The following is a 21,141-nucleotide window of genomic DNA, read 5'->3' as shown; positions in this document are numbered from 1 at the left end:
TACTCCACTGCTTCCTCCTTTACCCTACAACACACCTCCATCTATGACTCACACTGTGTGTCTAGATTTTCTTAGATTAAAATAGCATTGGGCTGCTTGTAGTCATTGCTGGGTTTCACCAGGCTTCTTGCCCTCAGTGCTTCCACGTACCTTGCCTCCTAGCAGAGAACTGTGTGGAGTTTCATAAACGTTGTGAATGCTGAGTGCTTTTTTTTCACTGTAGTTCAGTTGTTTTATGTGTGCCATCTAAGTTCCAAGTACTTTCTAGACATAGAAACCTGCTCAAGACTGTTCCCTATTCTAAGAGCTCGGTCTGGTTTTCAGATGAGGACAGAGGAAGATGCACTTGAAAGAGGCTAACCCAGACTATTTTGAGAAGTTGGACCAAGATAGGTTGTCTGGAGAGAACCTAAAACAAACCAGGGAGGCACACTTGCTCTTATTTACATCGCTCAAGACTGAGGCAGGAGGTTCAAGAGTACGAGGCCAGTCTAGGGTACTTAGAGCCCCTGTCTCAAACCAGGAGAAGACAAGAAGAATGGAGCAGGGTATGGAACAACCACAAAGCTATTCTGTGGAGAAAAACAAGCATGCATCTGTAATGCCAATAGGGAAGTGGAACAGGATGATTGAAAGGTCAAGGTCAGGGCCTGAAGAGAAGGCTCATTGGGAGCACTGGCTGCTCTTCCAGAAGACCTAGGTTCAGTTCCTGGCACTCATTTCTAACTCAAGGTCCAGGGCATCAAATGCCATCTTCCAGCCTCTACACCAGGCGTGCACATAGCGAGCATTAGAAATACATAGTGAACATAGAAATACAATGTAGGCAGAACACCCATACACAAAAGGATTTTTAGGTGTTGTATGACAAAACTTTTACTGGATATAACACACACATCTACTCACCCTAGACAGGAATCCTGTGACAGACCCAAATACAATACCACCGAAGTTTAGCTTGGTGAACCAGTGGATTTTATTGGGGTTACTTAGGAAAGCAGAAATTACTCAAACAACTGCATCACCAATGCCCACCAAAAGTTGGGAACCTGGAGCACACTGCACATCCTGAAGGCAGATCAACAGATTGGAGAATGTCCTTTCCAGGTGGGTCTACGTTGGTTGGCTTCAGTTGGTCAAAACAGGCTGGTCTCGCCTGAGAGTTTTTTGCAGCTCAGGTTAACTTCTGAGGGGTACTCTCAGCTTTTACTCTGGCAAGGAGGGACATAGTGGATCTAGTTGGTTTCAGAGACTTCCAGAAGCTATTTTGAGTTGTTTACTTTCCTGCCTCAGGAGCTTCCCTGTAGAATGGCATGTTTCAATCTCAGGAAATTTAGACTACAAAAAGGTCAGGGTCATATTTTGCTATGTAGCAAGGATACCAGCCTATAATACACAGATACTCTGTCTCAAAAAGAAAAAGTAAGCCTAACAGTGGTTGAGTATGCCTTTAGTCCCAACACTTGGGAGGCAGAGGCAGATGGATCTCAGAGTTCGAGGCCAACCTGGTCTACAGAGTGAGTTCCAGGACAGCTAGTGCTGTTAGACAGAGAAACCCTGTCTCAGAAAAAATCAATAACAGACCTGAGATTTCTGGCATGGTAGACATTCTGGAAGACTAATATGTATGAAGTAGTGGGTAGGAGACAGTAGTAAGAGGTAAACCAGAATGTTGAGAAGAACATGAAAGATCTTTTATGCCACTGCCTGGTTGTACACACCAGCAAGATGTGCTGAGGAGCCATGGATAGGATCATGAGTTAGAGGCCAGCCTGAGCTATTCCATGGAGCCCACAAGATGACTCAGTGGGTAAAGGTACTTGCCATCAAACTTGATACCTAACTTCAATCCCTGGACTACACATGGTTAAAGGAGAGAACCAGCTGGGTGGCGGTGGCACACACCTTTAATCCCAGCACTCATGAGGCAGAGACAGGCAGACAGGTCTCTGTGAGTTCGAGGCCAACTACAGGGCGAGTTCCAGAACAGGCACCAAAACTACAACGGAGAAACCCTGTCTCAAACAAAAAAAAAATCAAAAAGAAAGAGCCAACTCCTGCAAGGTGTCCACTGAACTCCACATGTGCCCAGTCATATCAATCTGCCAATACAATTTCTTTTTAGGAAAAGGATTGAATTTGGACTGGAGATGTGTGGCTCTGTTGGCAGATTTCTTGCCTAGTATACCCAGGGCCTTGGGCTCGATTCCCAGCATTGCATAAACAGGCCTGTGGCACACAACTTGTAATCCCAGCACTTGAGAGGTTGGGGAAGAATATCAGCAGTTTAAGGTCCTGCTTGGCTACAAGGAAGTTCCAGGACAACTTGGGATGTGTGTCTTGAAAGTGGATTCCACCAGGTGGATAGCACACAGCCCAGGACACAAGGCTGAGGCAGAAGGATCAAGAGTTTGAGCCCAGTTCAGGTTACCCACTGGTTCAAGGCTAGTCTGAGCTACATAGTGAGACTCTTTCTCAGAGAGAGAAAAAACAGCTATAGTACTGGGCAGATAATGTAGCTTAGTGATAGTGCTTACTTAGCATACGAAAGGCCCTGGGTTTGATCCACAACACCAAAAAAAGAAAAATAGTATTGGAAGAACAGAAAAGGAAAAATTATTTGGGAAAAAAAAAAGATTTTAACAAGCTGGCATGGTGATGAATGCTTCTTGGCAGGCAGAGACAAGTGGATCCCTGTGTGTTTGAGGCAATCCTGGTCTACAAGTTGAGTTCCAGGACACCCAGGGCTACACTGAGAGACCTTGTCTCCAAAAAAAGGTTATGGATGACACTATCTGCAAGCGGCAATTTCAATCCCCTATGACAAAAGCTAGGGTAGACATGCATAGGGTGCATGTCCTACACTTCCACAATCTGCAAAGGTCCCAAGAAGAGTAAACACAAGAGGTAAGATGGTAGCCTCTACAGTGCAGCCAATGCCAATTACATCGGTGACAGTCACTGTTGTCCGTAGATCATCCTGCTTTCTTTCTTACGTCTCAACTCTGTTTTGCTCTATTCTCAAGCTAGACCAAGGTTTATTGCCTCAAGATTTACTGCCTCTTAGATCTTCCTAACCCTAAATACTAGATAGCTTTGTGGGACTTCTTATCCCCGAAAGAGTTTGATTTTGATTTCTGCCAGGACATGAATTGCTCTGTGACACTCTTGTGATGAGGACCGATACGGTGCCCCAAGGGACATGCCGTAGTGGTGCACTTACCTGCACCTGCTCCACACAAAAGGCTCCCACACTAATTGGAACACTGGCAGGCAGGGCCCTTGACAATCTATCTTTGACCTTGCCTTAATCCCATTTTGGGTTACCAAATATTATTTAGCCATACCATTTCTAATCTGTTCAAATAAAAACCCAGCTTTTAAGTATTAGGTCATGTGATCACCTCCCCCTGGTTGCCTTCTGATCACCAGGTCACTCCCTTTTATCTCTTGATCTTTTTGTCGCCTGGTTCATTGTTACTCTATAACACAGCGGATCTCAACCTTCCTAACACTGTCACCCTTTAATACAGTTCCTCATGTTGTGGTGACCTCAACCATAAAGTTGCTTCATTGCTACTTTATAACTATAATTATACTACTGTTATGAATGGTAATGTACATATCTGATGTGTAGGATATCTGATATGTAACCTTCCATGAGGAGTCACGACCTACAGGTTAAGAACCACTATTGTAACACTTCTTGGCAATTTCAACATACATGTGAGTCATTGATTTCCAAAAAGTGGTCCCTGGACCACAGTATCATCACTATTACCAAGGATCTTTTTAAAAATTATTTATTTTGTACGTTTGTGGAATACTTGTGGTGATCAGAGGACATGTGAAGTTGATTCTCTCCTAAGATGTGGTTTCCAGGGATCAGATTGAGGTCTTCAGACTTGGAGGCAAGCACCTTTAACTGCTGAGCCATCTTGCCAGCCCTCACCAAGGATCTCAGAAATGAAAGTTCCCATGCTCTATCCTAGAAACCCTGGCAGTAGAAACTTGCAGTCTGCATTTCGTTGGCTTTCCATGTAATTCTGAACCGTGCTTAGCTTTGAGAAACATCCACATAAATGATCCAACAGTCTGAGCTCTAGTTCATCTCCAAACTCCCCAACACTTAGCCTTTCACCTTCCTTTAGCACTGCTTCCCACATCCCTACAAAACACAGCATCCCTTTCTAACCACCTACCAGCCCATTCCTTGAAATACTCAACTACGTTTATCTGAATATACTTTGACCATGAGCAAATTGATCCTCATAACCCTGACATTTCCCTCATTTTCCAAGTGTATTTATAGTCTATAATCTGTGGTTATCATTCTTCAGAACACACCTTCAATTTCCTTGCCTCTCACCATGGAACTCATTTGCCAAACCACATCCTTGGCTTCATCCAGCCATCCAACTACTCCATGCTTCATCCATGAAGCTAAGTGAAGTTGAAGAAAACAATCATGATGACTAGCTTCCTTTATATTCACAATCAAAACCTTAAGACAGTGCTTCATAAGACCTGCCAATCATATTGTATTTCTTTTCCTTAGGCCATGATTATTTCCATCAACAGATGATCTTGCTTCCCACTTGACTAAGAAAATGTAAGCAGTTGGAGAGCTTCCACTTCCAAGACATCTACACACCTACCACTGTTTGCACCCATATAAATATAGATGCAGGAGTGACTCAGCTGGCACCAGCTCCGGAGCAGTCTCAGCCTGCAGGCCTTCAGGAAGTCAGTCCCCCTGTGGCAGACTGCCACCAAAGCCTGCTGTGTATCAGCCCAGGACCAAACACAGCAAGTGGTACATTTTGCTTGAACTAGGTGCAGCAGATTGCAAGCTCCACCTACACAGAACTCATACAAATTGTGGTAGGTAGAATTAACGTATCCATTCAAGATCCATGCTTTATAAACACTTCTCCCTCTGCTTCGGGTCCTGGCACATCAGAGTTCCCATTTCTTCAGTTTATCACCTCTTGAGAAGTCTCTTCAGATTTTTCCAAACTGCCCCCTTGCCCTCCCATGGATGCCTTGTATAGCCCACATCATTGTACTCTAGTGCTTGTATTTACGTTTATTTCCCTCGCTAAACTGTAAGCTTCTTAAGGAAGACATGGTATCCAAGTCTCCTTTGCAATCCCAGCCTATCACATTATCTGGGTTTCAAAATATGAAAAAAGCAGACTCTACCTGCTGTGTTTGGTCCTGGGCTGATAAACAGCAGGCTTTGGTGGCAGTCTGCCACAGTAGGAGATGCAGGCCCCGGGGGACTGACTTCCTGAAGGCCTGCAGGCTGAGACTGCTCCGGAGCTGGTGCCAGCTGAGTCACTCCCGAATCTAAGCATCCTGAATTCAAACAGATTTGGATCCTGATTCACTGTGTTGCTGTTGCTTGCCTGGCTGTTCATGCAGGGATGCTTCTGCCTAAGGGCTAGGAAGGAAGAGCCAGGAGGTGGGCAGCCGAAGAGTCTCTACTCTCTAGGACAGAGGACTTAGGCAATAGACTCCTGAAAATCCCTGGAATGCCTCCAAAACTCACCATCTAAACTCCTTCTTTGCTAAGCCTGCATTTCAGGGTCATCCTCAGTGCAGCTGAAGGAACATCATAAATAGCATGCTTTAAAAAAAAAAAAAAAAAAAAAAAACAACAGGATTTTCAACATGCAACCTATAGATGGGCATTGATGAGAATTATACCTGGGGCTTCTTGTGTGAAACAAGAAAGGTTATCTTCAGAAACTCCAATGCCAGAGTTGTCAAATCCAAAAGCAATTAAAACACTGTTGTGTGGTTTGGAATTGTAGCTTACATGTTAAAAGAGCTACCGTTTCCCCTAAGGATAGCTTGCATTTTTACCCTGATGTCATCTCACCCTGGGTCTCAAGAGGGTAGAGAACTCTAAAGCAAGCAATTTAATCCAAGTATGGCAGCACATACCTATAATGCCAGCACTCTTAAAGCAGAGACAGGAGGACTGCTCTGAGTTCAATTCCAGCCAGTAAACATAGTGAGTTCTAGGCCAACAGAGCTGCAAAGTAAGATCCTGTCTCAAACAAAAACCAACAGGTAAATGTTCTAATACACCATCAATTAGAAGACTGTGGGAGAGTGGCTATCAAATCTAGAAAGACTCAGAGTCACAGAGGAAAGCCATGTAATCCAGTACTGGTGGGGAAAATGAAAGCACCAATAATAAAGCAAACATTAAGATGGGGGTTCCTTGCTTACCTTGACCCTCCATGCAGTTTTGTCTGCCTCGTATACACTGGCTGGTTATATGCTATCCAAGTCACTACCACAGCCTACAATGGCAAACTGATTTTCTTCCTTTCTTTTTGTTTGTTTGTTTTGAGACAGGGTTTCTCTGTGTAGCTCTGGCTGTCTTGGAACTCACTCTGTAGACCAGGCTGGCCTCAAACTCACAGAGATCCGCCAGTCTCTGTCTCCCGAGTGCTGGGATTAAAGGTGTGTGCCACCACTGCCCTGATTAATTTTGGACTTTTTTTTAAAATTTGCTTTAACTTTTTTACATTTATTTATTTACTTACTTACTTAGTATGGATGTATGAGTACGTTTGAGTGTGGCGTGTGTGTATGTGTATATTCACAAGTGTGTGGGTGTCTGCACCTGTGGTCATTTGAAGAACCCGGAAGAGGACATTGGAGTCCACTCTGTCACCCTCTACTTCATTCCCGTCAGACAGAATCTCTCCTTGTACCTGGGGCTAGCCCGGCAGCCAGCAGGCTCCAGCAATCCCCCTGGCTCTGACCCTTCTCCTATGCCCTCTTCTCCCAGAGTTGAAGTTATAGGTGCATGAGAACATGCCCAGCTTTTTACATGGGTTCTAGGTGTTTTAACTCAGGGCCTCATGCTTGCATAGTTACCACTGAACTATCTCCTACAGACTTTCAATTTAGATTTACTTTTTAAAAGGAAAAAAAGTATTTACAATTCAGTTTTTTGAGACAGGGTTTCATGCTATCTCAAGCTGTAGTGATTCTCCTGCCCTCTGCTTCACACATGCTGAGTTTACAAGTACATGCCACTACATACACACTCCGCTTTTTTTTTTTTTTTTTGGTTTTTCAAGACAGGGTTTCTCTGTGTTATTTGGTGCCTGGCCTGGATCTCTATAGACCAGGCTGGCCTGGAACTCACAGAGATTGGCCTGGCTCTGCCTCCTAAGTGCTGATATAAAAGGCGTGTGCTGCCAACACCCGGCCACTCAGCTTTTTTTAAACATAATTTTTTATTGATTCTTTGGGAACTTCACATCATGCACCCCAATCCTGTTCATTTCCCAGTCCTTTCATATCTGCCCCTTACTCCCATAGCATCCCCCCTCAAAGGAAATTCTAAAAATATTCATTGAAAACAAAAAGAAGAACCATTTTGTTCTTCCATCTTTCCCTCCTCTCCATCACCCCTTCATTCAGCTTAGTGGCATCGGGAGCTGTGGTGTGTCACGCAGTACACCCTTATATCAGCTTTACTTGCAAACGTTCATTGCAGTGAGTTGTTGGCCTAGTTCAAGGCCTCTTGCTTCTGATGCACCATCAATCACTGCACCCTCACTGAAACGCCTCTGGAATATCCTGCTGTTATGTGGATCTGGGTGGTAGATGATTTGGTCAGTCTGGGACACTGGGGCTTCCCCCACACACACACAGCTGGGAGGGCCATCTCTCCCAAGTGTGGGGCCAACTCTTCTGTAGCAGTCCCCACTAAAGGGGAGGGCCAGCTCTCCCAGGGCCAGTGTAGGGCAAGGCCAGCTCAGCACGGCCCTTGGTTTTTAATGCACATGGTTCCTATGGACTCCTGTGAAAACATGGGTCATGGAGATGAACACAGACCTCAGTTGCAGGAGACTATGGACCCAGACATGGCCCTTGGCAGCAACTAACGCCTGGGCGTCATCATGGCCCCAGATGGCAGCTCAGACCACTCAGATCTGCATGGCCCTTGTAGTGGTACGGACCTCAGACACCAATATGGCCACAGGTATGGCATCTATGTGGCTGGTGGCAACACAGGCCACAGACATCAACACAGACCCCCACTGTGGTAGGACCATGGACCCAGACATGTTCCTCAGCAGTAACTAGGGCCCAGATGTCACCATGGCCCCAGGTGGCAGTGCAGGCCACTTGGGTCAGCATGGCCCCAGCAACAGCATGGCCCTAGGACACCAACATGGCCCCAGGTGTGGCCCAGACCCTGAGAGTCTACATGGGCACAGACCACCCAGATCAGTATGGCCCTGGCAGCAGCATGGCCCTTAGATACCAACATGGCCTCAGATAGCAGGCCAGACCCTGGGCATCTTCATGGCCTTCGGTGGTAACAGGAGCAATAGACATCAACACAGACCCTGGCTGGGGTAGGACCACAGACCCAGACATGACTCTTAGCAGCAGCCCGGGCCCAGATGTCACCATGGCCCCCTGGATGGCAAGCAGGCCACCCACATCAGCCTGTTCCTCACTGCCTTTGCTTCTTCATTCTGCCTCTTTCCACAGCACATGAACCAGCTCACTCCTCTTTCTCCCTCATTTCTACACCATGTATTTGCTCATCATCAGCCAGCCCGGGCCATGAAGACCCAGGCGGACCCGAGGATGTCTTCAGCCAGCCCGGGCCTTCCACACTAAGCTTTTTGTTGTCATTTGCCTTAGGGTTTCTTTCTTTCTTTCTTTCTTTCTTTCTTTCTTTTTTTTAAAAGATTTATTTATTATGTATACAGTGTTCTGTCTGCATGTGGCCAGAAGAGGGCACCAGATCTTGTTACAGATGGTTGTGAGCCACCATGCGGTTGCTGGGAATTGAACTCAGGACCTCTGGAAGAGCAGTCAGTGCTCTCAACCTCTGAGCCATCTCTCCAGCCCCTTTTTAAAATTTTTTAAGATGTACTTATTTATTATATATGCAGCATGTACAACTACAGGCCAGAAGAGGGCACCCCAGATCTCATTACAGATGGTAGTGAGCCACCATGTGGTTGCTGGGCATTGAACTCAGGACCTCTGGAAGAGCAGTCAGTGCTCTTAACCTCCCAGCCATCTCTCCAGCCCCCGCCTTAGGGTTTCTATTACTGCAACAAGACACCATGACCAAAAGCAACTTGGGAAAGAAAGAGTTTATTTGTCTTACACTTCCAGATCATAGTCCATCACTGGAGGAAGTCAGGACAGGAACTCAAGCATGGCAGGAATCTGGAGGCAGACACTGAGGCAGAGGCCATGGAAGGGTGCTGCTTACTGGCTTGCTTAACATGGTTTGCTCAGCTTGCTTTCTTACAGCACCCAGTACCACCAGCCCAGAGATAGCACACCCACTATGGGCTGGACCCTCCTTATCAATCACTAAGAAAATGCCTTACAACTGGCTCCTAAGGAGGCATTTTCTCAGTCAAGGTTCCCTCCTTTCAGATGACTCCACAGTGTCAAGTTGACATAAGATACACATAAGGTGCACACTGTTGTTTGGTTGGTTTGGTTTATAGAGATGGGGTCTCAATGTGTATCCAGGCTGGCCTCACAGCAATCCTCCTGCCTCAGACTGTTCTGAGATTACAGAAGCACCATACCTGGTTTAGGCTTACATTTTTGTATTAGAGTGTGAAGTTGTAGAGACAGGGAGACAGTTCCATCAGTGAAGTGATAAATTCAATCCTAGCACCCATATTCAAAAGCCAAGGATACCAGGAGTAGTGGTACACACTTTTAATCCCTGCACTAGAGGGACAGAGGCAGGCAGTTCTCTGTGAATTTGAATTCCAGGCCAGCCTGATCTACATAGAGTTTTGGGCCAGCTAGTGCTACATAGACCTGGTCTCAGAAAACAAACAAAAACACAACATGATGATATGTAGTTTTAATCCCAACACTGGACCAGGCTGTGATCGTGTACACCTTTAATCCCAGCAGTCAGGAGGCAGAGTCAGGCAGATCTATGTGAGTAGAGGGCCAGCCTGGTCTATAGAGCTATTTCCAGGAGAGCCAAGGCTACACAAAGAAGCATTGTCTTGAAAAATAAAATAAAATAAAAACAACAACAACAATAATAATCCCAGCACTAGGAAGACAGAGACAGACAGATCCTGTGGCTCTCACAGCCAGCCTAGCTACTTGGTTAGGTCAAGACCAGTGAGAGATTCTGTCTCAAATAAAAAGTGGACTACTCCTAAGGAAAATGCCTGAGGTTGACCTCTGACTTCCACATATATGTACACACACATGTGTACACACAGAGCATTAAGTCTGTGATCTGCACAATAGTAGCCATTTCTCATGGTTTTGTTTTTCTGTTTTCCACTGTCACCTCACCAAAGGTAAGTAGTGAGTATTATTTTTTGTTTTCTTCTTCTTCTTCTTCTTCTTCTTCTTCTTCTTCTTCTTCTTCTTCTTCTTCCTTCTTCTTCTTCTTCTTCCTTCTTCTTCTTCTTCTTCTTCTTCTTCTTCTTCTTCTTCTTCTTCTTCTTCTTCTTCTTGTTTGTTTTTTTCTGAGACAGGACTTCTTTGTGTCATCCTGACTGTCCTGGAACTTGATTTGTAGACTAGGCTGAACTCGAACCTGCCACTTGAGTGCTGGGACTAAAGGCTGCCCTATCATTGATATGAATTCACAACATGCCTCCACAGTTGGGCATGCCCAGCGGACCTAGACACTTCTGCCTAGCTATTTCCTGTTCAAAATAGCTATTTGCGGGTCAAAACATCTCGCGTGACCAGGACCCTGTGGCTTGGTGTGGTTTCATAAAGAGCACAGAGCAACGATGTGATCTACGTGCATGCGTGGAGTAGCCACATGAGCCCACATAAACAGGCACAGCCCAGCCTTTATAAGCCGGCGCCATATTTCCCGGCTCCACTTCTTTCTCTTGATCACGTGTGTTTCCGCATGCCTGTTCACAGCTATCTCTCTCTTTCCTATCTTAATAAAACTCTTGTTAGTGGATTCTGTCTCGTGTTTCGTGACATTTCCTCACAGGGTAGGAGCGCCGCCAAATAACTAACAATCATGTCCTGCCATAAGTATGTTTTTATACAATTGTCCACTGCTGTATTTGTAAATTAAATTATTTTGGACTGATACTTAAAAACATAAAAAATTTTGCTGGGCATTGGTGTGTACACCTTTAATCCCAGCACTCAGGAAGCAGAAACAGGCAGATCTCTGTAAGTTAGAGGGCCAGCCTGGTCTACAGGGCAAGTTCTGGGACAGCCAGGGCCATACAGAAAAACCCTGTCTTGAAAAAAAAAAAAAAAAAAACCACAACAAAACTATAGTTATTTTGGAGTACCATGTGATAGTTAAATACATGTATACATTGTGCAGAGGTAGTAATTTTTTAATTTTATTTTTATTCTGTGTGTATGGGTATTTTGCCTGCATGTATGTCTATGCATCACGTGAATGCTCGGTGCCTGCAGAGGCCAGAAGAGGGCAATGGGTCTTCTGGAGCTGGCGTTACAGATAAGCTGCCATGTGTGTGCTGTGAATCAAATTTCAGTCCTCTGGAAAACAACACATACTCTTAACCATTGAGCCAACTCTCCAACCAGGCAATAATTTTTATTTGTTTGTTTTTCAAGCCAAAGTTTTCTGTATAATCCTGGCTGTCTTGGAATTCACTCTGTAGCCCAGGCTGGCCTTGAACTCACTGAGATCCACCTGCTTCTGCCTCCTGAGTGCTGGGATTAAAAGTGTGCACCACCACTGCCTGGCTGGCAATAATTTCTAAAATCCAAAAAATTAAATAAATACAATGGGGGCCAGTAATATGGTTCATCAGCTAAAGGAGATAGCCCCAAGCCTGGAGTTCCATCCCTGGAACCCACACAATGGAAAGAGAGAATTGACTCTCAGAAATTGTCCTCTGACCTCCACATGCACACACATTATGGTACTCTTGTACACATACAGACACAAAATGTAAAAATGTTTTAAAAATATGCATTATTATATATATTCAAAAACATGTCAAGGGGCTGGAAATGTAGCCCTTTGTAGCACGTGGGAAAAATAGTGTTTGCTTGATAAATCATGGCCCTCAGTGCTAATTCTCAGCACTTTATACAACAAAACCAAATTACCTTTACCCAACTGATCTTGAGAGTGATGGCTTTTGGCAAATCTTCCAGGCCAGTCATGATTGCCAGAAAGAAAATAACCAAATCCTTGTTCAAACATCTTCCTAAACAACAGATTTCTAGTTGTTCAATACTGACACTGCTGTCCCTTATGGAATACATCTCAGAACTCAAGAACTGGCAGCTTCCTATGCCTCTAAGAATGTCCCTCAATCCACACGTTGTCCACCTAGCTAAGGGACAGCTTCCTGGAATTAAGAAGGCAAAACCTAGGTTATAATTAACTCAGACTTCCTCCTCCTCTTGTACCTTGGCCATGACCTTAATCCTCACCTAGATTTTCCATCCCATCTATGGATAAAAATTTGTTCTGAATTAGATCTACCAAACTGTGGTCCCGTTAGCCTTAGAGAATTGGCTGGATTGCTGCAGGGAATCTTAAATGATACATTTAGACTTGTATAAACAGACAGACATCTCCTTTAGGGATAATATTGTCAGTTTTATTCCCCCCCCTCCTTGTTTCACTTGTATTAAAAACAAAGCAAACATTACCTGGTGAGGATAGATCCAGCAAACTTTTTCAAGGTAATTTAGAGCAAGCAGAATGCTTCCAGTTCCTGGAACCAGAGCAATGACAACACAAAGGAAGAGTGAGCAGGTGTGATAAAAATGGGTGTGGCTTTGGAAATGAACCATTACCAGCTAGATGAGTTAGAGTCAGATGTAAATGATGACTAACCAGTCCACTCAAAGGCCTATCCTGTGTGACCTTCACAACTTTATTCTTTAAATTTTGGTTTTCCAAGACAGAGTTTCTTTGTGTAGCCCTGGCTGTTCTGGAACTAGCTCTTTAGACCAGGCTGACCTTGAACTCACAGAGATCTGCCTGCCTCTGCTTTACAAGTTCTGGAACTAAAGGTGTGTGCCACCACTGCCTGGCAACTTAAAAAAATATATTTATTTAATTGTATCTCGGTGCATCTGTGTGTGAAGATGAGAGTGGGTAGCTATAAGGATTCTGTCCATGATCTTTGCCTTGTCCCTAATTCCAAAAAAATAAATTTTCATGTATCATACACTTTTCTCTTCCCAGTTCTAACTCACTGTTCAGCTAATGGTACAGGACCACCACAGAACCAGAGTCCAAAGATCATCAAGAAACTGTAACAGCTAAAAGGTATTCATACCCTCAGACCCAAAAGTGTCTGGGTGCTACAAAAAAGACTTTAATGTAAACATCTATTACTATGAGATGCTTTAAAATAATCTGTCTAAAACTGTAACAGCTAAAAGCTTTTTTCTATGTCACCAGAATCTTGTCAAACAGAAAGTTCCCAGCCACAACCAAGAGAGATACATGTCTCCAGAGCAAATGGATGACAGACTTCATCCCACAATGCCTGTCTACCTCAGAAGACTCCCCTTCTCCATTTCCCCAAGAGCCAACCGATGTCCAAAAGTCAACTGGAAGCAGTTATTGAGAGGAAAGACACCCCTATTCCCATCTACCTGCTTTTTTATAATAAGTGAAAGTCTGGGATGTAAGGATTCTGTCCTTAATTACATCATCAGCTTGGGACGGCAGCCCAGCCTAAAAAGCAGTAGACCCTCTGTGTGTCTCCCTTTTTCTCTTTCCGCTCTCTTCCATCCTCGCGGTCTCTCTCTCTCTCTCTCTCTCTCTCTCTCTCTCTCTCTCTCTCTCTCTCCCTCCCTCCCCCCTCTCCCTCTCTCTCAATAAAGCTCTAAAAGGTAACTATGGCTTGTGACTTTCCTCCAGCACTCTCCTCTGTTGGCAAGGCCACTGCAGGTGGCGGCCAGCCACGAGCAGCACCTATTTAACAAACAGTAGCCACAGAGGCCAGAAGCATGGGATCCCCTTGGAACTATAGGTAACTGTGAGCTGCCCTACATGAGTGCTGGGAACTGAGCCCAGGTCCTCTGCAAGAGTAATATATACTCTTAATCACAGAGTCATCTCTCCAGCCTCAGGCCTCACAGTGCAGGAGATGAAGTCATCAGATTAAAGAATAGAATGAAGAATTTTAGTTAGCTGTTTATTTAATTATTTTTATTTTATTCATATGGACATTCTGCCTGCATGTATGTCTGTGTACCACATGTGTGCCCGGAGCTTGCAAAGGCCAGAAGAAGGCTTGGATTTCCTAGAACTGGAGTTACGGACAGTTGTGAGCTGTCTCAATCACTGAACCATTTCTCCAGCCCGTATTTCTTTAGTCATTGAAACAGGGTTTCATTTTAGATTGGCCTAGAACTTACTATGTAGTCCAGGCTGGCCTCAAACTCCCTACCCTGCTTCCACCCCTCAGTGCTAGGATTATAGGTGCGCCTCATCCTGCCTGATCTGAAAGAAGAGAAAGAGACATGATTCACTCCTGTGATGCTCTGCTCTCCCTTCTCTTCCTTCCCTCCATTCTTCTTCACTCTGGAAGGGTTTCCCCAAACTGTCCTTCTACATCTCCCCTGAGCCTCTTCCTGTCTAGGCTTGCACTCTCTCCTTCTATTCATCCACCACATCACTTGTTCATACTCAGTGATCCACCGAGTTATTATATTCCTGTTACATATCTATATATTAGAATAACTGCTTGAGATTCTGAAGAGTGTGTGTGTGTGTGTGTGTGTGTGTGTGTGTGTGTGTGTGTGTGTGGCACGTGTGTGGAGTATGAACAGAGGCCAGAGGAGAACATCAGGTGTCCTACTTGATCAGTCCCCAGTTTATTCCCTTGAGACAGGGTCTCTCATTTAATCTGGAGGTAAACTGGCAGCTGGCCAGCCCTAGAGGTCCACCTGGCTTAGCCCCTACCAGTGCAGCCACACCTGGCTTCTAATACAGATACTGGGGATGCTAACTCAGGTCTTTACACTTTCTCAGCAAGCACTCTTATCCACTGAGCCATCTCCCCAGCCCCTTTGGAAGTTTTTTTTTTTTCCTTTTTTAATTTTATTTATTTTTATTGTTGTTGCGAGTAAGGTGCATATACACCATGATGTGGGGCAAGGCAGAGGACAGCTTTCAGAAGTCGATTCTCTACTAACACTGTGTGTCCTAGGGATGACACTCTAGTTTATTTAGGGCTGCATGGCAAGTGCCTTTACCACTGAGACACCTTGTCAGCCTTTGTTCTGACGTTTTATAAGACTTACTTCCTAGCCTGGCATGAAGTGCATGCCTATAATCTTAGTACTTGGGAGACTAAGGCAGGAGGATTGCTATGAATTCAAGCTCAGTCTGAGCTACAAAGTGAGTTCTAAGCTAGCCAGCAAAACCCACAGTATGAGATTCTCTGTCAAAGAACCAGAATTATTAAAAGGAAAAAAAAAAAAAAAGCACGTTTCCTGGATGGTTGCCAGATTGTTTTCCCTCTGCCAGGGATTGAACCTGGGATCCAGGCTATATCACACAGAGGTACAACAGTGGTTAGATGCCACAAAGCATGAGGCAAGGCCTCAACCATGCATGTGTTATTAAACCCAAGGACCCGAGGGCTTCTCCTATCTTTATCAAGGGAGTGCAACTTCTCACCTTCCATACGACACAGCCCCATGTTTCCTGTCTCTAAAGAGGCTTACAGTTCCGTGGAAGACGTAGCAAAATAAGCAATCACAAGCCATACAAGGGCAAGATACGGTGCGAGCAGCAGCAGGCATCTGTACCACACTCAAGGGACCCCCAGGAGAGGCCAAGGAAGGCTGGGATGCAGAGGATGATACTGGGCTTGACGTCAGCCAAGGGGATGAAAAGGGGACAATGGGCATGCTAGACAGCAGGGGTGGGCACCAGAGCAGGATCAGGCAGCTCTGAGCAGCTATATAGGATTAGTTCAGCAAGGCAGGGCCACAGGAGGAGATGTGTTTTGGAGGCAAGGGTGAAGGAGATTTAGAGTCAATGGAGGATCTTGAAGAAGCTAAGGACAGTAAAGTATTTTAAAGGACTGCACTCAGATTCTGTCTTGGGAAGTTCAGTGTCAGATCACAATACTGAGAAACACTGTGGAGAACAGCAGTACATGGAGGGTGCTTAGGAGAGGGAACGCAAGAGGCAGACCAGAGCAGAGCAGGATCAGCGTAGGGATGTACTAGAGAAGATGTTCATCATATAGCATTGGGTAGGTGTGTCTGAAATTCAGAATGGCGGTTAGTGCTGGACATGCAGTTTGGGGAGTAGGTGGGACTGCTTAGGAAGGAACCCCAAGCTGAGTGAGCACATGAATGTTTACCCATATCCTCAGCACCTTCCAGGCAGCAGGAAACACTTGGAATTTGAATTAGTAATAAAATAATGAAAACAGAGGGTATCTAAGAATCTGGCTCTGAGAGGCAGGCAGATCTCTGTGAGTTCGAGGCCAGCCTGGTCTCCAAAGAGAGTTCCGGGGAAGGCACAAAGCTACACAGAGAAACCCTGTCTCCAAAAAAAAAAAAAATAATAATAATCTGGCTCTGAGAAACCACCATTTAGAGATGGAGAGAGGCTAATGCAAAGGGAAGTGAGGCCTGAGTCTGAGCCCCACAACCAATAAGGTGGAAAGAGAGATTCAACTCCCAGAAGTTGTCCTCTGACTAACACACATGGGCTCATACATGTAATTAAAATAGAGGAAAGAAAGTTGTCATTGTCTGAGCTGGCCATGGTAGCTTACATCTATAATCCCAGCACTTGGGAAACTGAGACAACAGGATCAGGAATCTGAGGCTATTCTGGGCTACACAGCAAGTACCAGGTTAGCCTAGGTTTGAGACCCCGTCTCAAAAGACCAAAGTAAATACAATAACACAATAGAAAAGAAAATCTCTGGTGTCTGGTGGCCATAATTTGAGCAGAGGCGGCAGTCAGATAATAGTGGCTTGGGGAGTATTTGGAGGGCTGTGCGAAGGTGGAGGCTGTGAATTAAAGTTCACTGTTTCCAGGAACTTGACCTTATCCTCACTGAGCCATTTTTCTTTCCTTGTTTTCTTTTCTCTTCTTTTCTTTCCTTTCTTTCTTTCTTTTTCTTTTTCTTTTTTTTTTTGCTTGTTTGTTTCCTTTTGTTTTGAGACAGGGTCTTGCTCTGTAGCCCAAGCTGGCTTTGAACTAATTATGTAACCTAGATTGGTCTCAAACCCCTGATCCTCCTGCTTCTGTCTCTCCAGGGTTGAGATTACAGATGTGTTACCACATCTGGTCTTTCCCTTTTCTTCAGTCCTTCTCCTTAAGTTGGTAGGCTCAATCTCTTTGTCTTTAAATTTCTTTTTTTTTTTTTTTAATGTTCTCTTATTTTCATACTGATGACCAGGTTTTTTTCTCTTTGCTAGGAAATGGAAGTGTATAAAGATATCATAATCTTTTGTCTTCTATTGGTCTGTTAATACTTTCCTCTTACGTGTTTTCTGATCTAGGCAGCCTGGTAATGTGTCACACACACACACACACACACACACACACACACACACACATTTATTCACTTTTTTAGCTGCTTGAAACTTTGAATTTATTTTATTTTATGTAGAGGAGTGTTTCACCTGCATGTATGTATGTGTGTACCACATGAGTGCCTGGTGCCCATGGAGGCCAGAAGAGGGCATCAGATCTCCTGAAGCTGGAGTCACAGACAGTCATGAGCAGCTTTGCCGGGAATTGAACCAGGATCCTTTGCAAGAGCAGCAAGTGCTCTTAACTGCTGATCCATCTCTCCAGCTCACACTAACTGATTTCATTTTGTTTGTTTGTTTGTTTTAGTTTTAGTTTTGCTATGGCTTCTCTGTGTAGCCCTGGCTGTGTTAGAATTCACTCTGTAGACCAGGCCAGCCTCTAACTCACAGAGCTCTGCCTGCCTCTGCCTTCCAAGTGCTGGGATCAAAGGTGTGTGCCACCACCACCACCACCACCACCACCACCAGCACCAGGCTTCTCATTCCCTACATTTAATACTTCAACAAGACTTAATCTAGCTTCAAAGATCTTCTGCATCTGGGGCCAGTGAGATGGCTCAGCAGGTAAAGGTACTTACAGCCATGCCTGATGACCTGAATTGAAACCCTGGGACCCATGTGGTGGAAGGAAAGAATCGAGTCCTCAACGTTATCCTTTGACCTCCTCATTCACACAGTGGCATGAATATACACAAATAAATAAGAAAGAAAGAAAGAAATTTTAAAAATAAAAATAGGGATGGAGAGATATTTTTGGTTTTGCTTCACAGTTTTATGTGGTCTCTAGTGTTCTTGAAGATGTTGGGAGTCAAATCCAGGGCCTTACACAGGTTAGACAAATACTTTCCCACTGAGCTACATCCTTCACCCTCTCTTGGTTGATTCTTTTTATTGTTTTTAGATTTTGTGTGTGTGTGTGTGTGTGTGTGTGTGTGTGTGTGTGTGTGTGTGTGTATGTAAGATAAACGGCACTGGTGGCGGTGCCCAGTGCTGGTGGTGGTGCTGGCTACAGTGTGCAGCGCTGGTTATCAGCGGTAAAGTCACCAGCCACAGCCACGACTACCTAGTTACAGAGAGCTTTATTAGGAAGGAAAAGCAGGGGAGGTAACTAGGTCTGATTAGAGAGAAAGATGGTGGGGTTGGGGAAGAGGGAAGCAGGGAGAGAGAGAGTGTGGAGTCTGCATTCAGCTTTTTAAGGCACATATGTAGTCGCCAGCAGCCCCTGATGACATAAGACACAAGACCCTGAGCTGTGCATGTACAGGAGTGAGGACAGGATCCTAACATTCCAGACTTTTGGCTGTTATAAAAAAGTGAGCAAGGGGCTGGAGAGATGGCTCAGAGGTTAAGAGCTCTGACTGCTCTTCCAGAGGTCCTGAGTTCAATTCCCAGTAACCACATGGTGGCTCACAACTGTCTGTAATGAGATCTGTCGCCCTCTTCTGTATACATAATAAATAAATAAAAATCTTTTTAAAAAGCGAATGAATAGGAATAGGGACATCATTTCTCCCAGAAAAACTCCTTGGTGGGCGTTGGTTGGCTCTTAGGGGGGGGTAGGGATGGTGGCCTTCCGAGGTAGACAGGTGTCCTGGGATGGTGGGCTGTCCTGCTGCCCTGGCACCATCCATCCCTCTTGGCTTGGCACTCTGGATGCTTTAGTGTCTAACAGGATGCTGGTGAGACAGAAAAAGTCTGAAATAGATCCGACCTGTCCAGATGGATTTAAGCTGGTTTCTGGAGCTTGGGAAAATTTCTGAACATGTTAAGAAGCAGCCATGAGAAGATTAGTGAGCATTGTGGTGTTTGCTTGTATTGGTTAATGTTGATGAGAGAGACAAAGATTGGAACATGTTTTTAAGCTTTATCAGAGACAGATTATTTTAAGGCATCTGTTTCCTTTATTAGTTTAGCATTTAGGAGACACAGGTGATCAATTGTTGAGAGCATTTAACAGTAATAGATGGTTACATTAAAGTCTGTTTTTGTAGAACCCGGACACTTTGGGGTCTGGGGGTGTAAATACCTTTTAACCGTTACAGTTTCTTACTTGATAATCCCTAGACTCCAGCTCTGTGTTGGTGTGAAGCAGCCATTAGCTGAGCAGTTAATTAGAAGAGGGAACTGGAAAGAGAAAAGCTTGTGGTGCATGAGAACTTATTTCTGTGGAATTAGGGACAAGGCAGAGATCAGGGCCCTGTCTGTGCGCACAAGAATGAAGCATTGCTAACAGGTCTGGAGAGAGGGACATGGAGGGAGCAATGAAGTGGAAGCTGCTATTTTAGCTGAAAATCTTTTCCCTTTAAGTAACCCTGAGAGTACAATTAAGTCTGGTGAGGTGGGTAAGGCTGTCCTCCCGACCCCAACAATAGGGAAACGAGGAGAGGTGAGACCCCAAAACTGAGTCAGTGGCTCTGGTATCCAGAAGGAAAGAAATGGATCGCTTCCATGCTGCATTCTGAGTTCCCTGCGAGCAAGCCTGTGGCCAAGCCTAGGTCGGCTGCTGGAGGTCTTTGTTTGTCCCCATGCCACTTGGGGCCTGGTGTAGTGAGCTAACCAGTTGTCTTTCTAGGTGGCACTTTCTTTTCTTTTCTTTTCTTTTTTTTTCTTTTGGTTTTTTGACACAGGGTTTCTCTGTGTAGTTTTGCGCCTTTCCTGGAACTCTCTTTGTAGCCCAGGCTGGCCTCGAACTCACAGAGATCCACCTGGCTCTGACTCCCAAGTGCTGGGATTAAAGGCATGCACCACCACCACCCGGCTGTAGGTGGCACTTTCAACAAGGCTCAATTGATGGCCTGGCAGGGCATGCACTAGCCCTTGTGGCCTTTTTTGGGGACCAGTCAGACAGCATGTGCCAGCACTTGGCAATTCTGTTCTCGGGCTTTTTTCATCCCTCCCCTGGTACACCTTAAATGCCACAGCTGAAACTTTCGCCTGTGGGGTTAGGAGCCTTGCTCTCCAGATGCTTAAGTTTTAGCCCTATATCAAGGAGGTCTGGGGGACAAGAGACAGATTTTACTCCGTGTCTTGAATTTTTTTTTTTTTTTTAATGCCTGCTGGCTTGAGGACAGCTTTAGGAAGGAAGACCTGCCAGGATGCAGGGTATAAACTGATCTCTGGCTAAAAAGCCATCCTGATTACTGTAAACTTATTTGAATGGATCCTAGCCTGCTTTCGGACGCCTCTGTGCTTCTCAGGACAGCTTGAGAATGAGTGGGAGGAGTTAAGGTGAGTTAAAGCCAGCCCAAAGCCGGAGAGCGGGAAGCAGAAGTCAGAGAGACAGAAGTGGCTGCCCAAGGCAGGGAAAGAATCAGAAATGGAGCAGGAGAAGGGTTCAGAGCTTCGGTAGAAAGCTTGGGGATAAGTTAACTCTTTTCATTTGCTCGTTCGCTGGCAGAAGTTAGATAATTCCTGTGAAATATCAGGGTTGAAATGGCCAAATTTACTGGTATCCGGCCCTATGTCCCGTGGCTGCAGTCCCAAGAGAGAAAAATTAAAAATTAAAATAACAAATGGGATCCCAGGCTCCTATTTCAAGTGTCCTTAAGAATAGACAGTCTGTGGACCGGCATTAACAGCACAAATTACCCGAACTGTCCTCGT

General features: G+C 44.9%; 1 protein-coding gene and 1 non-coding gene across 4 annotated transcripts in view; both read right to left on the bottom strand.

Annotated features, from left to right (window-relative positions):
- LOC118587132 (N-acetylglucosaminyl-phosphatidylinositol biosynthetic protein-like) overlaps positions 1 to 21,141 on the bottom strand; it is a 78,208-nt gene that overhangs the window by 42,605 nt on the left and 14,462 nt on the right. The window lies entirely within an intron of this gene.
- LOC118588151 lies at positions 15,539 to 15,669 on the bottom strand. The gene has a single exon (XR_004945548.1). It is a non-coding gene; the product is annotated as a U6atac minor spliceosomal RNA (small nuclear RNA).

The sequence above is a fragment of the Onychomys torridus genome, chromosome 7 (genome assembly GCF_903995425.1).
Source record: "Onychomys torridus chromosome 7, mOncTor1.1, whole genome shotgun sequence".
Classification (NCBI taxonomy): domain Eukaryota; kingdom Metazoa; phylum Chordata; class Mammalia; order Rodentia; family Cricetidae; genus Onychomys; species Onychomys torridus.
This window is presented reverse-complemented; position numbering and strand designations above follow the sequence as displayed.